The sequence below is a fragment of the Centruroides sculpturatus genome, unplaced genomic scaffold, assembly GCF_000671375.1.
Source record: "Centruroides sculpturatus isolate CEXI.00-Female unplaced genomic scaffold, Cexi_2.0 scaffold716, whole genome shotgun sequence".
In the NCBI taxonomy this organism is placed as follows: domain Eukaryota; kingdom Metazoa; phylum Arthropoda; class Arachnida; order Scorpiones; family Buthidae; genus Centruroides; species Centruroides sculpturatus.
Genome location: NW_019385348.1, coordinates 349,990 through 358,791, shown reverse-complemented (window position 1 = coordinate 358,791; position 8,802 = coordinate 349,990). Strand labels below are relative to the sequence as shown.

Below are 8,802 nucleotides of genomic sequence, written 5' to 3'. Positions count from 1 at the left end.
AAAAAGTGCCTGCGTCTTATACGGCAAATACAAAAGCCCACCATGGCCCTCCGCTGCCCCTCCACTTCTGCATACATACATAACCGCAGGAATACTCGGCCACTCCGTTCCCTTCCACCTCTTGGCGCCGTCTGATACCAGGAAGCTCCGCTCTGCCTCGCACTGGCTTTGTGCGGTCTTTGCCTCGCGCTGCGATTGGCTGGGCGAAGAGGCACGTGCCTTCGCTCTCTCCCGCGCTGGCTTTGTGCACTTTTTAGAGTCTCGTAAGCCAGCACGGGAGCGGGTGAAGGCACTCGTCTCTGCGCTCAGCTAATAGCAGTGATATATGTAGTATGGTATATCTGAATGAAATATATCATATTTCATACCACCCCATCAAGATGTCAAAGCAGAAGAGACTGGCATATAAAGTTGCTTTTAAGCTGGAAGTAATAAAATTTGCTAAGGAGCATGGAAACAGAGCAGGTGAGAGACACTTTGGGCCACCTCCAACTGAGAAAATGATAAGAGAGTGGAGGAAACAGGAGGATCAGCTCCAAAAGTTGGATAAAAGCAAGCACACTTTGCGTGGACCAACTGCAAAGTGGCCAGAGTTAGAGGTAGAAGTAAAGGAGTGGATCACACGTCACCGGCAAAATGGACTTTCTGTCTCAACAAAAATGATAATCTATGAGGCCAAACGCATTGCTGTGGAGAAAGGCATTCAGGATTTCACCGGATCACCATCGTGGTGCTATAGATTTATGAAGAGATCTGGCCTTTCTATGCGCACCAAAACCAGAATTGCACAAAAAATGCCAAAGGAATACGAATCAAAGATTCTGTCTTTTCATAAGTTTGTTATTGATGCGAGGAAGAAGAATAACTTTGAAATGAGCCAGATTGGGAACATGGATGAAGTCCCGCTAACATTTGATGTGCCGTCTAACAGAACCGTAGATAACAAAGGAGCCAAAAGCATAACCGTAAAAACCTCAGGGCATGAGAAAACCCACTACTCGGTTGTGCTGTCCTGCTGTGCAGATGGTACCAAACTGCCGCCAATGTTGATCTTTAAAAGAAAAACATTCCCAAAAGAAACAATTCCACGGGGAGTCATCGTGCACGTTCATGATAAAGGGTGGATGGACGAAAATGGCATGAGGCTGTGGATTGATAAAGTGTGGTCTAAACGTCCTGGCGGGCTTCTGAAGAAATCTTCCTTGTTGGTGCTTGACCAGTTCAGAGCGCACATTACAGAAACTACTAAAAAGAACTTTAAGGAAATTAAGACCCAAATAGCTGTGATTCCTGGTGGTCTTACCAGCCAGCTGCAACCTCTGGACGTTTCTATTAACAAACCGTTCAAAGTTCTGATGCGAGAGGAGTGGAACACCTGGATGGCAGCTGGGAACCATGATCTGACTCCTACTGGACGGATGAAGAGGCCCACTATCACACAAGTGTGTGAATGGGTTAAAAGGTCATGGGACTCCGTAAAGAAAGACATTGTTGTAAAATCATTCAAGAAGTGTGGCATTAGTAATGCCTTGGATGGAACAGAAGACGACGTCTTATTTGACACCAGTGAGAAAGAAAGTGATGACAATGACTGCGTGGATCTGTCCTTCCTCATTTCTGATAGCAGCAAAGAAGAGGAATTCTTGGGGTTAGAATAAAAACATGACAGCCTTATTTTTGTTACTTTCACTGTTTGCTGACTGTTTATGATAGTAAAGATAGCTCTTAGTATGTTACATGGTTAACATAAAATTTTTCTTAACTGCTGTTAACTTTATACAGTTTATATAAAATATTTTACTACAGAATTTGGTTCATAATCTTTTTTTTTCTGAATTTGCCTCCTTTAAAATTGGGTGCGTCTTATACGGCGAAAAATACGGTAGTTCTTTTTGTAAAGTATTTCTTTTCTTTTTTCACACCTTTATGAGACAACACTAAAGAGCCTTTCTGGCAAGCTCAGCGCAGGTAGTCATAGTTAAACAGGGGGCGGCATAATCGGTATTGCACACAGGCATTCAAACAGCTAGCGGCGCCCCTGTTTGCGCATATGGCCGTCCAGATTTATTCATAACATTTACATGCAATCCTACATGGAAAGAAATTAAACATCTTCTGTTGCCTGGACAATCATCTTCGGATCGCCATGACATCATTGCACATGTGTTCAAGCAAAAATTGAAATCTATAATGGATTTCATTGTCAAACATCATGTTTTTGGAAAGACACGCTGTTGGATGTATTCTATTAAATGGCAGAAAAGAGGATTACCGCATGCACACATTTTGATTTGGTTGATCGACAAAATTACACCAGACAAAATTGATGAAGTCATCTCAGCAAAAATACCAAATGTCGACATTGATCCAGCCTTATTCGAAGTCATTACCAACAACATGATTCATGGTCCATGCGGTGCGATCAACAACAATTCTCCGTGCATGAAGGATGGAAAATGCACGAAATGCTATCCACGACACTTACACGCCGAAACTATCACTGAAAATGACAGATATCCACAATATTGTGAGGATCCGAATTCGGACTTCTCGTGTGTTTATATCATTTCACATTGTAGCCATAATTTAATTCGACAACTGTCAACTTTTACACCTGGGAGCTAAACATCTGCTAAGTTCTCAGGCGTAATAACGACGCTTTCTCAGCACCTTTCGACCTAATATCTCCGTTTCAACAATCCAACATGAAAAACAGAGAACAAAACGAGTCAGTCGTCACCAGTTCCTTGATCAGACCACTCAAGTTATCCCTGTGCCTCGCATTTGGATATTTCCGCGCCTAATAACTGTGTCTTCTGTTTTCTGAGTCCAGAACTGTCTTCTTTTGGGATTTCATACAAGGTAATTATCAACACGCAAACTTCTGTAAACTCTCTCTCTAAACAAACGGGGAAAAATGTAATATCTTAATACTATCAAATCGAGAAATGTATCTAACAGCAGCCCTAATGTATAGCCTATTGTTAACCATTAAACAGTTGTTACGTTAAAAAGCGTCTGAGTAAATCACTTCCGGTGCGTTGTCTGTCCTTCTATCTCAACTCTGATCGCTCCGTTACGCGACCGCTCGCGTGACCTAAATAACGCAACTTCCGTGTCCACCGAGACGCGGTGGTGTCATCCTGACAGGGCACCAAAGATGTGCCGACCCTTCGGTCACAATATCATCGACGATCAACTGAAGATGGTGGCAAATTCATCACTCTAAAAGTATGCAACAATGACATTGAAGTCGATAATCATTGGGTTGTGCCGTATTCACCATTACTCTCAAAGACGTTCAAAGCACACATCGATGTCGAGTATTGTATGTCAACAAAGGAAGCGATATGGCAGTTTTTAAAGTGGGAAATGCATCTGCACCAATCAATGAAATCGATTGATATGAATTGGGACGCTACATTAGTACCAATGAAGCAGTTTGGCGTATTTTCTCATTTCCAATTCATGAACGTCATCCAACAGTTGTTCATTTGGCAGTACATCTTGAAAATGGACAGCGCGTGTATTTTACAACGGAAAATGTACCTGCAAGAGCATTATCGCCACCGAAAACAATATTATCTGCGTTCTTCTCATTGTGCACGGATGATTTGATCGCAAAAACGCTACTTTACTCAGAAGTGCCAAAATACTACACATGGAATGCATCAGTGAAAAAGTTTCAACGTCGTAAACAGGGGAAACCTGTTGAAGGATATCCGAATTTATATTCGTCCGACGTGTTAGGCCGTCTTTATACAGTTCATCCAAACAATCAAGAATGTTTTTACTTGCGATTACTGTTACTCAACGTACGTGGACCAAAATCTTTCCAAGAACTGAGAAGAGTGAATGGTGAAGTATGTACGACCTATCGAGAAGCTTGCCAAGAATTAAATCTTCTTGAAAACGATGCACAGTGGGACACAACACTCGCTGATGCATCAAACACTGTTCAACCACAGCAAATATGCACGTTATTTGCGATAATATTCACGTGTTTCCCATCCAATCCGAAAGATCTTTGGGAAAAATACAAAGATTACATGAGTGAAGACATCCTACGTCGTTTGCAAGCAACGAATCAGAATCCAGATATGCAATTCACACCACACGTGTATAATGAGGCGTTGGTTTCAATCGAGGATATATGTTTGTCAATCATTAACAAAGGATTGGGGCAGTTGGGAATGTGTGCACCGAATCGATCTGCAAATGACGCATATGATCGTGATTTGCAATGTGAAATGCACTTTGATGTCGATGATTTGGATACATTTCTTGAAACTAATCTTCCAAAATTGGTTTCAGAACAACGCATTGTTTATGACACAATAATGCAAGCAGATTTGTAACTGCTTGCATTATTGTGTGGGGTGGATTGTACTTCATAGATGATATCAAAGGGGTGGATTGTACTTCATAGATGCGCCCAGAGGTACAGGCATAACTTTTCTAATTTCACTAATTTTGGCAACCGTTCGATCATGGAATAAAATTGCACTGGCAATTGCATCATCTGGAATTGCGTCAACACTTTTAAATGGTGGTCGAACAGCGCATTCAGCACTGAAATTGCCATTGAATTTGCAAACCACTAAGACGCCAACATGCAATATCACCAAAAATTCCGGAATGGGCAAAGTTCTCCAAACATGTAAACTTATCATATGGGACGAATGCACAATGGCTCACAAAAAAGCATCGGAAGCGCTTGATCGTACACTGAAAGATTTGAGGGGAAATGAACAGCCCTTCGGTGAAACACTCATTTTATTGTCTGGTGATTTTCGACAAACTCTGCCAGTTATATCACGTTCAACACCCGCTGATAAACTTAATGCATGTCTGAAATCGTCAGTTCTATGGCGACATGTAATGAAATTGACTTTGAAAACCAATATGCGTGTTGAATTACAAAATGATGTATCCGCTGAACGTTTCGCAAAACAATTGCTGGATATTGGGAATAGGAAGATGGCAATAGACATATCTACACAATGTATCACATTGCCAACAAATTTTTGTAAATAGACAATTTCATGGTGGACTCAGGATATAATCTTCCAATTAGAAAGTTCAGACTATGTACGAAAAATTTTTTTTAAATTTTTGAGTCTATTTAATCCATTAACACAACCACAGAAGTACCCGTAACATTGTTGAAGAAAAAAACTTCAATAAAAACAAATAATGAATAGGTAAAAAACTCACAATATTAAAAATGATCAAAACGTCAGCCTTTTATTTGAGGTTCTGACGTCTTTTACATTAAAAACAACAGGTCTTCTCACACTACCATCTACGGGTACTTCTGTGGTTGTGTTAATGGATTAGATAGACTCAAAAATTTAAAAAAAATTTTTCGTACATAGTCTGAACTTTCTAATTGAAATTTTTGTAAGATGACATCAACCAAAGGTGAATTGATTCAAAAGGTTTTCCCAAATATCGCGCGGAATTACAAAAATCATCAGTGGCTCAGTGCACGTGCTATATTAGCAGCTAAGAACAAAGATGTCAATGACATCAATTTCAGCATTCAAAACAGAATACCAGGCGAAGCAACAACGTATAAGTCCATCAATACTGTTATGAATCAACACGAAGTTGTCAATTACCCAACGGAATTCTTGAATTCACTAGATTTGCCAGGAATGCCACCACACATTTTAACATTGAAAACTGCCGTGCCTATCATTCTTCTCCGTAACATCAATCCACCACGACTTTGCAATGGTACAAGACTTTCAGTGAAAAAGTGATGAACAATGTCATCGAAGCTACAATTTTGAATGGGAAATTCAAGGGGGAAAATGTACTGTTGCCACGTGTTCCAATGATCCCAACAGATATGCCATTCGAATTCAAACGTTTGCAGTTTCCGGTGTGAATCGCTTTTGCAATGACCATCAACAAAGCACAAGGACAATCGCTGCAAGTGTGTGGGCTAGATTTAGAGAATCCGTGCTTCTCACATGGACAACTGTATGTGGCCAGCTCACGTCGGAAAACCTTCTGATTTATTTGTATACACACCAGACGGAAAAGCAAAAAATATCGTGTATCCACAAGCACTCCAGTAAATAAACGACGCTTGAAACGAGACTTTGAAATCTTTTCCCGATGAAAATGAATAATAATAAAATGTAATAATAATAAGTTTCAATAAAAATGATGAAATGTAAATTGAATTTTGTCATAACGAGTTTCCTTGAATTTCCTTTCTTTTGAAATTGCAGCAATGCGCGACGGGTAAGCTAGTTTAAAAATAAAATTTTAGTAGAGAAATATTCTTTCATTTTGGTGAGAAAATAACAGTTTTCTAACGTGGGAAAACAGATAACAGAGCCACTTCCTTCGACAGAAGCAGAAACATCCTTTGTTTCTCCCTTATCTCTTAAAAATCTCGCCACGATGGGAATTGTCGACCCCTCGTCAATTCCCCTTTTTCATCCGTTCCCGTGAAAAAATCCTAGTATGATGACTGGTCGTAAATCAGGAGATATAGTCGAAGTTTAGCAGAATTCAAGGAGTTCGTCTGGAGATCTGAGAGTGAAAAGCACTCCACACATTTGTTCTCTAAGGCCAACACCCTTAGAAGTTCGTCTACAGATCCCAGATGAGGAAGATAAAATCCATACTAGTTCCAGGAGACCAACGCCCATAGTTGTATCCTATCAAATTAACATTGAATTAGAAACATAGAAGAAAAATTTTAACATTGTGCCTATCAAGACCTCCCCATGAACAGAAGTTGAGAACTTAGAACTGAAGTATATTTGACAAATAACAGAAGATAAAGTCAACTGAACATGTTTATGAATGAATTGTGAGCTCCCTCTCTCGACATTGTATAAGTAAAGTGAGTCTGTTACTCTCTCGGCACATCTAATTGGATTTAATTGCTGTAGTCATTCATTTATCTCTGAATATCTAACCATTTTTTTTTCTTTTGTACAATCTAGTTTACTTTTAGTTATCAAATTTTCCTCATTTTTGTCAAAGAAATGTCTCGTGTTAACTCTCTAAATCAAATCTACTGCATAACCACACGCGTGTTTATCCGTGTAACGAGAAGTAAATAAACTGGTGTCAGCATCCTGGCGTAGATCCGAATCTCGCAATTTGGATCGATTACATAAGCCCTCCTGGTCAAAAAATCTTGACATAGTTTTGGATCTTTTGATCCAATCTTAAGAGAACAGATTTCCCTTAAATCTGCGCCTAATAAGTGGTACCAACATATTAATAGATAAATTGTACACCCAGCTAATTCTCACATATACAAAATTTTACTAAATATTTGTATTAATGCATCTTACAGAATTCGAATAACAATGTCGTAAATTTGATCATTTTCGCAAGTTTAACAGCATTAATTGCATTACTACTACTAAAAACAGAACATCTACCATCTCTAGAAACCATTCCATCAATTTTACAGCCTCTATTAACCATCGCATCAGAAATTATAAAGAAAACAAACTTGTGAAATCTAACCCTTGGGCAACAAACTTTTTTTTCTTTCTTCTAAATTTTAACCTACTTTAACGGTTGGTTGGTTGGTGCGAGTTTTCTGGCACAAAAGCCATTCAGGCCATACTGTGCCAAGGCAAAAGGTAAAATAAATAAATAAATGAACATAATATATATAACAAAATATAGATACAACACATAACCATGAATAAGATCAAATAAACAAAACAACAAAACAGATATAAATATATAATAAATAATAATAAAAAAATTTGATAATAAATAATCAATAAGTATATGAATAATTAATTAAATCTCTTTATAAATATTTACAACTTTAAGAAAGTTCAGTAACTTATCAAGTTTTGGCCTCTGGCCCAAAATCTCACTCAAACTTGCATTTCCAAAATGCTGTCNGGGAAGTGGTCACTAGAGAGTGGATTAGATCCAACCTCCCATGTAAATGCTGAAAACAGATTCGGAGTTGCTAATGATAGATCAATGGCAGTGAACGTTCTTGATGGGGCATGGAAGTATGTCACTTCTCCTGTATTAAATAAATACAGTTGCTGATTGCCAATGAATCTTTCAATGGCCCTCCCTCGACAGTTAATGTCGGGACTGCCCCACATTGGATTGTGACCATTGAAATCACCAAGTAAAAGGAAAGGAGTTGGCAGCTGTTCAACTAGTGTATCCAATTCATCCTCATTGACTCTGACATCTGGTGGCAAGTATATTGAACAGACTGTGACAGTTACACCAATTGAAATTTTGACTGCCACAGCTTGCAGCTCTGTTGTTATTTGTACCGGCAGGGATGGAATACGATTTGAAACCAGAATAGCCACACCGCCACTGGCACGGTTGTGGCTATCATCATCCTTGCGGTAGAGATTGAATCCTTTTAAAGTAATTCTTTCTCCAGGTTTCAGATGGGTTTCCTGGAGTGCCACGCAGAGAGATGAGGTAGATGATGTCAAGTGTTTAATGTCAGAGAAGTTGTTGCGGAAACCACGACAGTTCCATTGGATTATTTTATAATCCATTATGTGTTTGAGGCAGCATTCTTTGTGAAGGTATCCCTCTTTAGTTTTACGGCTGATTTGCCTTTTGGAGGTGAAGTTGGTGGAGTCACCTCCTTATTAGTCTCCTCATCAGAGAAGTCAGAGAACTCACTCATAGACTGAGCCTCTGATCTCTTAGATTTGGAGATGGCTGCTTTTAATTTTTGTTTGTTGAGCGGGTTCTTAGCAGCCTTCTTAGAACCCACGTTTCTTGTTATTACCCCTGTTTTAGGTAGGGGTGTTTTGTTCTTCT

At 39.2% G+C, this 8,802-nt stretch overlaps 2 pseudogenes; both read left to right on the top strand.

Moving 5' to 3' along the window:
* Positions 1-2,190: 2,190 nt before the first annotated feature.
* On the top strand, positions 2,191-4,358 carry LOC111637941 (annotated as a pseudogene).
* Positions 4,359-5,309: 951 nt separating this feature from the next.
* Positions 5,310-6,207, top strand: LOC111637963 (annotated as a pseudogene).
* Positions 6,208-8,802: the final 2,595 nt, after the last annotated feature.